The sequence below is a fragment of the Citrus sinensis genome, chromosome 9, assembly GCF_022201045.2.
Source record: "Citrus sinensis cultivar Valencia sweet orange chromosome 9, DVS_A1.0, whole genome shotgun sequence".
In the NCBI taxonomy this organism is placed as follows: Eukaryota; Viridiplantae; Streptophyta; class Magnoliopsida; order Sapindales; family Rutaceae; genus Citrus; species Citrus sinensis.
Genome location: NC_068564.1, coordinates 16642620 through 16656697, shown reverse-complemented (window position 1 = coordinate 16656697; position 14078 = coordinate 16642620). Strand labels below are relative to the sequence as shown.

General features: G+C 32.0%; 1 pseudogene; it reads right to left on the bottom strand.

Annotated features, from left to right (window-relative positions):
- Nucleotides 1-12704, bottom strand: part of LOC127899889 (uncharacterized) — a 116749-nt pseudogene extending 104045 nt beyond the window's left edge.
- Between the last annotated feature and the right edge of the window lie 1374 nt (nt 12705-14078).

The window sequence follows — 14078 nt, the reverse complement described above, 5'->3', positions numbered from 1 at the left end:
AGATCAATGGTGATAAGTGTCGATCCCACGAGGAGGTGGATTTTAATTATGTGTAGAATTAATTTTATAAATGGGTGATTGGATTTATGGTGGAAATGATTTAGAATATGCTAAAACTTAAATTAAAATGGCGAGAATAAATTCTAAAATTGGAAATGAAAAAGCGAGAATAAATTGAAGAGAATTCTATTGAAATGACGTACTTGGGTATCTGGATCCGTATCAACATGCATCATGGGCTAAGTAATCCTTATTAATACCAATTAAATCATGAGGGGGGAATCCACACCTCATGAACCACGCTCTAATCAATATGGTGCTAAGGGCTTATCGTGCCCAATAATAATAACCTTGTACTAGGGGGCTGGTGAAACCAAAGCGGTACTAGACAAGATTAGTATTATTTGTCGACGAGAAGTCAAAACATCCACAAAAATTAGAGGGGAAGAGAAAGTAAATTTAACAAATAAAGTCCATGACACATGTTGAGACTTCACCTTCAACCCAAACTTGAAGGAAAATTAGCTACTCATAATTGAACTAGGGGCAAAATCAAAATTTATTAAAATACGTAGAAAATACAAGATGGAGAGAGAATTACAGAAAATGGAGTCCAAAAATGGATTCAGAGATATCAAATTAGGGGGGGAAGACCCCCTTTTTATAGATACATGGAGTAAATCATGGCCATCGAATTAAAAACAGTTTAGACGCTCAGGATTGCGCCACGTCATCAGTCAACAGTACGCAGTTTGACCACGCGGATGAACAGTAACACAGTTTGACCCGGGTTGAACAGTAACGCGGTTTGGTTGAAAATAATCCTGTGTGATGCATGTACCGTACGCGAGATTTTTCGTCCACTGATATGCTGCCACGTCACCATCAACAGTACATAAGAATTTTAGTCCAACAGGATCGTGACACCTCATCAGTCAATGCCACGTCATCGATCCGTCTATGTGAACAGTGTCGTGAACAGTAACGTAGACAATACTGTACACGTGAATAGTACCGTACATGTGAATAGTGCCAATTTTCCTTTTATGCTCCTCCTAAGGTTTTCGACCGTCCTAAGTTCAAAAGTGATGTCCGTTTTGCCGTCTGATCTCTCCTTTATTGTGAAATGACTATAATACTCCTAAAATACATAAAATACTTAATTAAAATAAAACACATATAATTAAATCACAAGAAGTTTAAATACATAAAAGTAAGGGTTGTTAGTAAGACTTGAAATGTAAAATGACGGTTTTCTCCTTTATAAATATGTATTTTCTAACACTCAACACACGCTGGCTACTGCGCGCTGCTGTCGTTGCGTGCGCTTGCTGGCAGCATGTACTGCTGGCCGTGCGCTGCTTGCTGCTGATTGCCGCTGTCAAAATTTCCGGCCTCCGTCGCTTTGATCTTGAAAATCCAAGATTAATTTACAAATTTCCTATGCCAATTTTGGCTTACAAAAATTCTATAATAGTAAAATAAATCAAGAGGGAAACATGGTGATAAAAAAACACCCCTTTTATTATAGATCTAAAGAAAAAATACAACGAAAAATCTAACCATGAATTAAGACAAACCAAAACATGCTTTATTCATATATTAAACAAATAATATATATGTAAATAAATTGTGCCACTCTAATACATAAATTTTAAGAATGATTTCATACGAAATTCTTATATATTAATATGAGATGGCGCTAATACCAATTGTTGGGAAAAATCAGGTTTTTAATTTTTTTATAAAACCTTTTGAAGATCGCTCTCATATAATATATAAGAATTTGTATTCTAGAAATCGTATCTTGAAAATCCGAGTTGGCTTTTTCCGCTGAGGTGATTGAGGCTCCTAGATCACGATCCGCCACCACCACTCCTATTAGATCACGATCCGTCACCACTACGCTTGTTAGATCACGAACCGTCACCAATGATCTTCCAGGTTATGGCTCAGGTTCGATCTGCACTTGACATGTGGGCGCCTTTATCACTACCAAAGCAACTAGCACGAGAAAATTTTTCTCTCAACAATAGAGAGAAAAATCTTATTCTCCGATCTGTATAAAGTGGCTGATCACTTTTCTTTAGAGAAAATAAGCCTTTTATATCACCCTTTAGTGAAAACCCTAGGCTCCAAATAATCAAAAAACAAAACCCACGTTATTTTCTTTTTCAATAGGGGACCCACCTTGTAAAATAACATAAGGCCCCCACAAAAGTTAATTAAATAGCTTCTCCCACTAAATGATATATTTAGGCTTTTGACCCAAATAGCTAGTTATCTTACTTATTAGTCCAGTAGTGGTGCAGTCAATTAAATGAGCTAACCCGGGGATCATTTGGGAACATACAATAGTGGCTACAATAATTAGGCCTGTAATTAAACTAGCCCAATTATTTAATTCCAAATCTACTCCACTAAAAGATTGGAACTGACTTCCATAATTATATGCTCGAATAATAATTCGTCCCAAGCCACATTGATTTCTTTACTGTACAATCCTTTGTACCACATCGTTAATTAAATTGATATCTCAACTGTCCAATTAATTTAATAACATCTTATTCCTTGATCCTTACTGGTTTTCTCTAATGATCATTTTCAACATACTAAATATGTTGACACACTCTGGCCAGAGAATTCTATGATCAAGTACCGAAAACCTATCAAGAGATGTGTTGTACAAATTCTATATTGTTAATCCATAACTCCAATACTCATAATTGCTCCCACCAAGATACCGGGTAATCTTGACCACAAGGATGTGTTGTGCCCATTGGTAACTCAAATGAAATAACAATTACAATCATGAAATCATAATTAACTCAAGATTAAGATTACAGTAAAATCAACCCCTATGAGATTTAATAAGTCTGACAGTTATTACAAAGTTAATTAAATCTCATATGTGATCCTATTCAATGTAGTCGTACTACATCAATAAATTCACACATGATTAAGACAAATCATTCAATGAATTTATTACAGTCTATACCTAAATAAAGTGCCCAACTTTATTTATCAACTGCGAACTAAATTTATTTAATCATAAGATAACTTGTATTTATGTCTTCTGTGAATCCACATGGTGATCACATAAATACATATAATATGATTAAATGGACTTTAATACAAATATTAATGCAATTAAGATATTTGAATAAAATACCTCATTAATTTTATTAATCAGAAAAAATGTTTATTACAATTAAATAAACACATATGCTTTTAAAGAGCATATTTTCCCAACAGATGGGGGGAAGTTAGTTTTGTAGAACAAAAAAGAAATGACATTTAGAAAATTTGAGATATGTGTTAAGTGGCGTTGGTTTGAAGATACATGTGTGAAGAAAGTTTAGTTTCTCCAATTGTTGATGAGGCAAGCAGGTTCTAGAAACAATGCTCTAATGAAAAAGTAATAAAGACATTATTAATTTTGGCCTTTCATTTTTTTTTCTGAACACTTGCGCTACTAGAAAACTATTAATAGATAACCGACAGTTTGTGACGTATTTTAGGAAAATTGACTTATATCATTATAGTATGAACGAATTATGATAGAATAGTGATAGAAATTTTTTCTATCAAGTGAAAGAAATATAAATTTGATCATGTTTGACCAAAATTTTGATTTAATATTTTATTAAAAGAAAAAGAAAAAAAGTGTATTATAATTTAATTGATAATTTAAATTATATGAAAAAGTAAATGAAGGAATTGAATGGGGAGTTTTATCAAAATGCTACAAAATGTTATGAGTTAGAAAACCTCACTCAACACCTCTCCAAACCTAAGAAATTGAAACCTTAGAAGTGATATGACTTAAACGTGTTTGATTTACTCTCAAGTATAAGAGTGCCTAGTTATAATATATCTCGGTGAGTCCGAGGTCAATTCACAGAGAAAAGATTTAATTTGTTTATTTTATTTTATCTAAAATTTGAAAATAAAACTTAAATATAAACAACTTAATTTAAATAAAACTATGAAATTGAATTAGTTAGGGCTGTGGATTCACTCTTAGTAGTAAATAAAACTTAATAAATTCTTTTTGCCATTTTTTAGATTTATTGCTCAAAAGATTAATTATATAAATTATTATTATTTTCCCTTTAATTTTATGATGGATTAAGTATTCCTTGTGCCAAAATTTAATTTGTCTACAATAAGTCAAAATAGCATTTTACCATACCTTATATTTAGATAAAAAAAATTTATTGTGCCAAACTCCATTGTTTGTCTACAATAAATCAAAATCTCATAATATAAAATATGTATAAAATTAAATAGAAAATAATTTAATTTATAAAATTAAAAATAGAATTTCATTAAATCATATTTATTTCCTAAGAGTTTTACCTTCCCCTAACTATTAATATTTAGCTAAACATTTTTTTTATAAAGGAAATTACTAAAATTGAAAAACACATAATTAAAAATGGAATTTGAAAATTGAAATAAAACTAATTTTATTGATTGAAAATAAATTACAAAGAGAGATAAGAAGAAGAATTTAGGGGGAAAGAAGAGAAGAGAATGTGTGTAGAGGTGTGTTCACCCCCCCTCTATTTATACTAATACATGGTAAATCCACACTACACAAATAAAAAAATCTAATTACATCTTAACCTTACATTTGTCCCACTAATAATCCCACTAATAAAACATAAACCTAACTTATCCACTCAAGCATATCCAACACATTCCACTGACAATTACCATACCTAATATGATAAAAACTTATAATTTTACAATTACCACATTTACCGTGGTAAAAACGTAAAAAAAATATGACAAAAGTCTTGGATCCTCCTCGATAATGACATAATTTCTCGGACTTCCGGAATCTAAATTTGACATCCATGCATTTGTTTGGAGCCTCAAATTGCATGAAATTATTATTTTTACCTAATAAACACACAAAATCAAATATTTAGAAAAATAATTAGAAATTCACAATATGTTACACAATTACAAATATAAATTACATTAATAAAACAAAATAACATTTTTATCCCTTAATAAACATACAATTTTTAACACTAATCACACCCTCCAACTAGCTTATTGCTAGCCCCTAGCAATTAAAGCGTTATATTAAATTAAGATTTACAAAATTCACATACAAGTTAATAGTTGTTCATCTATCCTCTAAACTACCAAATAATTAAACTCTCCAAATATTTTTTTTTTAACTCTTGGCCATCCACTCATTATCCAGAATATTATAAACCTTCTTTTGTGCTCAAGTAATTAACACAATACTTATGGGGTTTCATTAAAAGAAAACAACATTTTCATTCTAAAACTCATTAGAAATTCTATCTTCAGGCAGTAGATTATTCAAGCTCTTTTTTTTTTTTACAAAAATATTGCATTTTTAACCCATGTAGCGAGCTTTAGATCAGTGACTCCCAGACCAATTGACCTTAGGGCACTAGGTGTTGAAACACCCCTACGGACTTAATTACTCGGGTTTTTAATAAATAAGCAAATAGTATATCTATAACGCATGTAGCGAGCTTTAGGCCAGTGACTCCCAGACCAGTTGACCTTAGGGCACTAGGTGTTGAAACACCCCTACGGACTTAATTACTCGAGTTCTAGATTTAATTGCACTCATTCAATTTTTTTTCTTCTTTTTTTTTGTTTTTTTGTTTTTTGGCAATATACACTTTCTACCACCTTAGATATTATTCCTAATAAATCAAAAGAACTAAATGCTGCAAAACTTTTAACTTACAACCCACTAGTATGTGTCATAGTGTGTGTGTGAAGAATGATTTAATAATACATGTTAAATGAGTAAACAACAAAATAACTTTATAACCAAATGGAGGAGAGTTCACAAATTTGAGTAATTCAAAGAAAAGGGAACAAAAACAACTTATTATGAATTATAAAATCAAAATATAATACAACAAGACTATTAGGATGCGTCTCAAAAGTTGTGACTCTTTACACAGCCATCCTAGACACACAAAAAATTATTGATTGTTTTGGTTTTTTTAAAAAAAAAAATTAAACACACCTATTTACAATTTACGTCAATTATCCCTTCCCCCCAACCTAATTTAAACATTATATACATGCAGAAAGATGAAAAAAAGATAAAGAAAACATAAATAATAAAAGAAGAAATAGGAAAGATCACACATGAACAATCCGCTGAAGATGCGTTTCTAGAGTCCCTACACCCCATATTCTGCCATCTTCGACAAAAGCATTATTAGGATTTGCTATATTCTACATTTGTCAACTATTCCCTCCCCCCAACCTGAACAAGACATTGTCCTCAATGGCTTAAAGAAAAGAAGTAGAGTTTAGAAGACACAACCTCATAGCTCCAAGAAGATAGTTATCACTGAAGAGTTAAATCCAATTTGTACTTCTTACTAGGGCTAGGGTTACCATCATTAGTCAACCATTCTAAGGCTAAGGTCTTAGGATCTAGCTCTGGTTTGTAAGCTTGTAAAAGATCAAGTAACTCATTAGCAGTAGAAGCACAAACAAAAAGATTTTTTGCAGAGATTTGAATAAAATGATTCTTAATTGCATGGTTAATGAATGTGAGCAACCCATCAAAAAAATTATTAACATTTAGTAAACCGATGGGTTTTTTATGGATGTATAGATGGGCCCAAGATGCAAATGTAATCAATGCCTCTAAAGTTGCAAGATCTCCTGGCAAGAAAATAAAAACGTCAGCATGATTTAACATCTCAGTTATTCACTCTTGCATACTTGAGACAACTAACTCTTCTCCAATTGGTACATCAGACCTGCATCCTAGAGGTTTTAAGGCTTGTGGAATGATACCTAGTACCTGGTTTCCTCTAATAAAAACAACTTCTGAGATAAGTTTTGATAACCCGCGGTCACCTTCTCCATATACAAGGTGTAGTTTTCTCTCAGCTATGGCACGACCAAGATCTACAGCTGCTTGAACGAACTCTTTGTATTTTCCATAATGAAATCTAGAGAGCACACAAATATTTTTGAATTGTCTACTCGAAGATGCTGCCATTAGAATAATCTTCAAAAACAAGTTGTGAGTGGTTTGGAAAAAGAGCTATTATTTAAAGATCTGAGTGACAGACAAAATGAGAAACAACTGTAAATAGGTTGGTGTATTTGTCAGATGACGCGTAAAGCTCATGTCTCAATTATTCAAAAGCAAACAGTAAAAAGAAAAGCAAACACTGAAAAGAGAAAGTAAAAGAAAACAAATAATGATTAAATACAAAATCACACCATTAAATGCAATAATGCAAATGATAAAAGAGCAATAAAGTAAAAGGATATTTACTGGTAGTTGTGATTGTGGCTCACATCTTCCTCTGGTTTTACGTCCAGTAACGGCTTGAACGCCCTCTATGGGTCGACGATAGGCTTCCCATCCAGTTTTCTTATAAACTGGCAAACATGGTCTTTTTTAGTCAGATTCCCAAGACTAAACTGTGCACTTTCGTTTTGGAATAGTCTCCATAACCTGTGTATCTCATATTGCACATGTCCGCTTCGATGCGTCTCAAGAGATCGTAAGATATCATCCAACGATTCTTTACTCATGCCATCTTTGACGAATTTAATTTTATCTTCTCGACTATCAGAAACCATTCCTAAAGATTTACAAATTTCTAGTCTGCAACTAAGTCATACACAATTATGACATTTTGAGCCAAGTCTTCTAGCTCTTCGTTTTTTAGCAAATGTGCTTTTACCAAAACCAGGCATGTAAGAAATGAATGGATCAAGAAACTCACCAACAAATTAGACCTTTGCTTCAATTAACCAACGAATATCAGAAGGAATTTCGTTGATCATTAACAAACGCAATCTTTCACAATGAGCTTTGTAAATTTTTTTGAGTGCATTTTTAGGGAGAGAATGAAAACGCTTATGCAATTTATGTTGTATTTCTTCCATGCTTGATTTTGAGATTTCAGTTATTGTGGGAAACTGAGGATACTGACTTAACAAGTTACGAAGGACCGTTATCCGCCATTTATACGGGAAAATAAATCAAAACACACTAAAATCAAATCTGCAAAATCAAATCAAACATGAAAGCGAACAACAAAAAAGAAACACAATATGTACAAAGGAAAATGAATTTACATTCGTCCTTTCATTGAGTTAACCTCAAGCTCCAATTGAAATTCATATATGGCACGCTCTATTGCTCTGAGTTGTCTTTCTTGATCCTCAATGTAGGCCACTAATTCTGGTGGTTGTTGTTCCTAAATTGGATGTGATTTACAACTTTGTATCAATCTTCTCAAGTGAAATCTTATTCGCAAAAGTCTTTTAAGATGTGTAAACAGAATATTCCTTATTGAGGTACTCATGATGTATAATGATGAAGAAAACACAATTATTAAACACACTTAAGTAAGAAACATTACAACGTGTATCATTCAAGACAATCAAACAATTCAAACGGTAAAACAACAATGAAAAGTTAAAATACTCATTAAAAACTTAATCAAGATTTTGTGGGTCACTCAAATTTATTTTGCTGCTTGGTTCACGTGGTTGGCATTCCAGATAGGGCTTTATTCTTTGACCATTAACTTTAAATGTGACACTGTTTTTTGGATTCTTAATTTCTACAACCCTATGTGGATATACATTTTTTACAATAAATGGGCCACTCCACTTTGACTTTAACTTTCTTGGAAACAAATGAAGACGAGAATTATAAAGCAACACTCTTTGACCAATTTCAAATGTTTTTCGAAAAATTCTTTTATCATGAAAAATTTTTGTTCTTGCCTTAATAATTCTTGAATTTTCATATGCATCATTTCTTAATTCCTCAAGTTCATTCAATTGTAATTTCCGCACATTACCAACATCATCCAAATTTGAATTAAAAGCTTTAATAGCCCAAAATGATTTATGTTCAAGTTCAACAGGTAAGTGACAAGGTTTACCATAAACTAGCCGATAGGGTGACATTCCTAAAGACGTTTTAAATGTAGTACGGTATGCCCAAAGTGCATCAGTCAATTGAAGAGACCAATATTTGCTGTTTGGGTTAACTGTTTTTTCTAAAATTTGTTTTATCTCCCTATTTGCTAATTCAACTTGACCATTTGTTTGAGGATGATAAGGGGTAGCAACTTTATGTATAATTCTATATTTTTTCATTAAAGACTCAAATGACTTATTACAAAAATGCCTACCTCCATCACTAATAATGGCTCGAGGGATTCCAAATCGACTTAGAATGTTTTCTCTTAAAAATTTAACAACAGTTTTACTATCATTATTTCGACAAGACATTGCTTCAATCCATTTTGAGACATAATCAACTGCCACTAATATGTACACAAATCCAAAAGATGGTGGAAATGGACCCATGAAATCAATTCCCCAACAGTTAAATATTTCAATTTCAAGTATGGGATTTAAGGGCATCATGTTTCTTTTAGTAATTGATCCTAATTTTTGACAATTTTCACAAGTTTTGCAAAATTCATATGTGTCTTTAAATATGGTAGGCCAATAAAATCCACTTTGTAAAATTTTAGCCGTAGTTTTTCTTGAAGAAAAGTGCCCACCGCATGTTTCAGAATGACAAAAATTAATGACGCTACTTACCTCATTATCAGGAATGCATTGTCGAAAAATCTGATCAGAGCAATATTTGAATAAGTAAGGATCATCCCAATAAAATTTCTTTACTTCATCCAAAAATTTCTTCTTGTCTTGAGTATTCAATTGCGAAGGCATTTTACCTGTAACAAGTAAATTAACAATTTTAGCATACCATGGTATTGAAGTAGCAGATAATAAAAATTCATCAGGAAATGAATCATTGATGGGTGTTATATCAGTGCAGATTTCATATGTGAGTCTTGATAAAGATCAGCAATGACATTTTCGACACCCTTTTTATCTTTGATGGTGAGGTCAAATTCTTGAAGTAACAAAATCCAACGAATTAGTCTTGGTTTGACATCTTGTTTAGTCATCAAATATCTCACAGCAGCGTGATCAGTAAAAACAAGAGTTTTAGAACCAAGCAAATATGAGCGAAATTTGTTTAGTGCATATACCGCAACAAGTAATTCTTTTTCAGTTGTCGAATAATTCATTTGAGTACTATCCAAAGTCTTACTCGCATAATGAATCACAAACGACTTACGATCCTTTTTTTGTCCGAAAACAACACCAATAACAAAGTCACTTGCATCGCACATTAATTCAAAAGGCAAAGACCAATAAGGAGATTGCATAATAAGTGCAGATGTCAAAAGGCAAATTATTTTCTCAAAAGATTTTTGGCAATTATCAGTCCATTCAAATGGTTTATCTTTTAATAAAAGGTTACAAAGTGGTTTAGATATGATACTAAAGTTTTTTATAAACCTCCTATAAAATCCTGCATGCCCTAAAAAGGATCGCACATCTCTAACTGTTTTTAGTTGTGGCAATTTAGATATGACTTCAATTTTTGCTTTGTCAACTTCAATTCCTTTAATAGATATAACATGACCCAAAACAATTCCAGAAGTAACCATGTAATGGCATTTTTTCCAATTTAAAACGAGTTCTTTTTCAACACATCTTTTTAAAACGTTTTCCAAATTATCAAGGCAATCATCAAAAGAATTCCCAAACACTGTCAAATCATCCATAATGACCTCTAAATAATGTTCAATCATATCAGTGAAAATACTTAACATGCATCTTTGAAATGTTGCAGGAGCATTACAAAGTCCAAATGGCATTCTTTTAAATGCAAATGTTCCAAAGGGACATGTAAATGTGGTTTTTTCTTGGTCTTCAAGTGCTATAGGAATTTGATAATAACCTGAATACCCATCTAAAAAGCAGTAGTAGGGATGTCCAGCTACTTTTTCTAAGATTTGGTCAAGAAATGGTCAAGAAAAATGATCTTTTCTAGTGGCTTCATTTAATTTCCTATAATCAATACACATGCGCCAACTAGATGTAATTCGTGTTGGAATTAATTCACCTTTTTTATTTTTAACAACAGTGATTCCAGATTTTTTAGGCACTACTTGTGTAGGACTTACCCACTTACTATCAGAGATAGGGTAGATGATTCCTGCATCAAGTAACTTAAGAACTTCTGTTTTTACTACTTCTTTCATGTGTGGATTAATCTTCTTTGAGATTGTTGACATGTTTTAGCATTTTCTTCCAAATTGATTCTATGTGTGCAAATTAAAGGATTAATACCTTTATTGTCATTTAAAGTCCATCAAATTGCATTTTTATACTTTTTAAGAACAGATAGTAACTTACCTTCTTGGTCGCTTGATAAGGTCGAAGAAATCACAACAGGATAAGTTTGTTATTCTCCAAGATAAGCATACTTCAATCCCTCTGGCAAAGGTTTCAATTCCAATTTAGGTGCTTCTTGTTGTTCAGTCTTTTCAATAATTCCAAGCTCCTCAAATTTTGGTTTCCCATTATCAGTTTGCAAAGTCTGACAAGAATCAAACAACAAATTTATATTAGAAGTATCATGTTCAAGCTGTTTATTTGATTCAATTGAATTAACCAAACAAATATCACTAAGTTCAGAAAAAATCCCTTTTTGAATATTCTCCTCTATACAAGATTCAAGCAATTCCTTTTGTTCATCAATCTCATCTTCATTCTCATATTCCTCATTGGGTTGCCTACACATATTAAAAACATTCAATTCCAGAGTCATATTTTCAAATGACAAATTCATTAAACCATTCCTACAATTAATCAAAGCATTAGTAGTTGCTAAAAATGGTCAACCCAAAATTACAGGAATTGGTTTATAATTATTCACAACAGGTTTAGTTTCTAAAACAATAAAATCCACAAGGTATATGAATTTATCAACTTGTACTAAAACATCTTCCACTATTCCTTTTGGTATTTTAACTGATCTATCGGCAAGCAAAAGTGTAGTTGAAGTTGATTTTAACTCACCAAGATTAAGTTGAAGAAAAACTGAATGTGGAAGCAAATTAATACTAGCACCAAGGTCTAACAAAGCATGCTCAATTTTGTGAGCTCCAATAATACAAGAAATTGTAGGACAACCAAGATCTTTATATTTTAACTTATTATTAGCAGACAGAATGGTACTTACTTGTTCAGCCATGAAAGCACTCTTTTTTTACCTTCAATTTTCTCTTAACAGTGCATAAGTCCTTTAAAAATTTGGCATATAAAGGCACCTGCTTGATTGCATCTAACAGAGGAATGTTAACTTTCACTTGCTTAAAGATTTCATAAATTTCATAAGAGTGGTTTGATTTCCTTGGTTTATTCAATGCATGCGGAAATGGTGGTTCAGATGGAACAGTAGTTATTTCTTCACTAGGTGTAAGTTTATCTAGTTCTTCCTTACCCTTTGATTTTTCATTTTCACAAGGTTCAGGAATAGGCCGATCAATAACCTTACCACTACGAAGAGTTATAACTGACTTAACATGGTCCATGGGTGCATTTTGAATCTTCGGATTTGGTTGTGGTTGAGCTGGAAATTTTCCTTTTTCTTGAATTGTGAGTGCATAAGTAATTTTAGCAGGAGTATCTTTCAAATCAGAAAAAGTTTGTGCATTTTGATTGTTAATAGTATCTTGCTTCCTAATGAATGAATGCATTGTATCTTCCAAATTTTTCCATGGTGGTGGAACATATGGTACATAAGGATGAGTATTTTGAAAATTTTGTGGAGGTGGTGCTTGTGAAGATTGTGCATTATTATTATTCCTCCAACTGAAATTTGGATGATTTCTCCAACCAGGATTATAAGTCTGTGAATATGGGTTTGGTTTATTAAAAGTGTTGATGACATTAGCTTGATCATGCAAACATTCTTTGAGTGCAGGCAGAGTGGGACAATCTTGAGTGAAATGATCATTAAAACTACAAACATCACATGCAATTTCTTGAACAAATTTTACTTGATCATTTTTTTTTATTTTCCAAAGCTTCAACCTTCCTAACTAGGGATGCAAATTTTGCTTGTAAATCATGATCTTCCCTAAGGTTGTAGATTCCTCCACTAGATGGAGATGGTTGTGGTTTATTAGTCAATTCAAAAGTTCCAACAGTATCCCAATGTTGTGCATTTTCAACTAATTGGTCAAGGTAATCTAGTGCATCTTCAGGATTTTTATCTTTAAATTCACCATTACACATCATTTCTACAACTTGTCTAGTTTGTGGTATTAAGCCCTCGTAGAAATAAGTGACCAATTACCAAGTTTCAAAACCATGGTGTGGACATATGTTAAGCAATTCTTTAAACCTATCCCAACATTGGTATAATGTTTCTCCATTTTTTTGAGTGACAGAAGTGATTTGCCTTTTAAAAGAATTTGTTCTATGAGGTGGAAAGAATTTTTTCAAAAACTGTTCTTGCATGTTATTCCAAGTTCTTATTGATCTAGATCTAAGGTTTTGTAGCCAAGTTTTAGCTTTATCTTTTAATGAAAAAGGAAAAAGCTTTAATCTAATTATGTTCATGCTACAATTTTGGTCTGTGTATGTATTAGAAACTTCCTCGAAATCTCTTAGATGCAAATATGGATTTTCAAATTCTAAACCATGAAATGTTGGTAAAAGTTGGATAATACCTGGTTTGAAGTTAAATCGAGATGCTTCTGGAGGAAATACTATACACGACGGTGGTCCAGTTCTAGTTGGATTCATGTAGTCTCTCAAAGTTCTCGGTTGATTATATTGAGATTGGTTGTCTCTTTGATCAATTGGAGGATTAAGTTGGCCTAAATTGTTTTCGTCTTGGATCTCGTCCATGATTGGTGGTGGTGATTGAGATCTACGAATTAACCTGCCACTTGAAGTTCGAGACCAATGTCTCATACAATAATTATATCACAAAGATAACAAACAAATTAGTAACACAAAAACTAAATGAAAATTGCAAAAAGAAAAAAATGAAAAATGAAAAATGTAAATAATATAAGTGTACAAAAGAAAATTAATAACTTAAAATTAAATAACAATTTTGGTGGTTGAACCCACCAATTAAATTAACAAAAAAAAAGCATAAAATAAATGTGAAATAAAAAAAATAAAAAAAC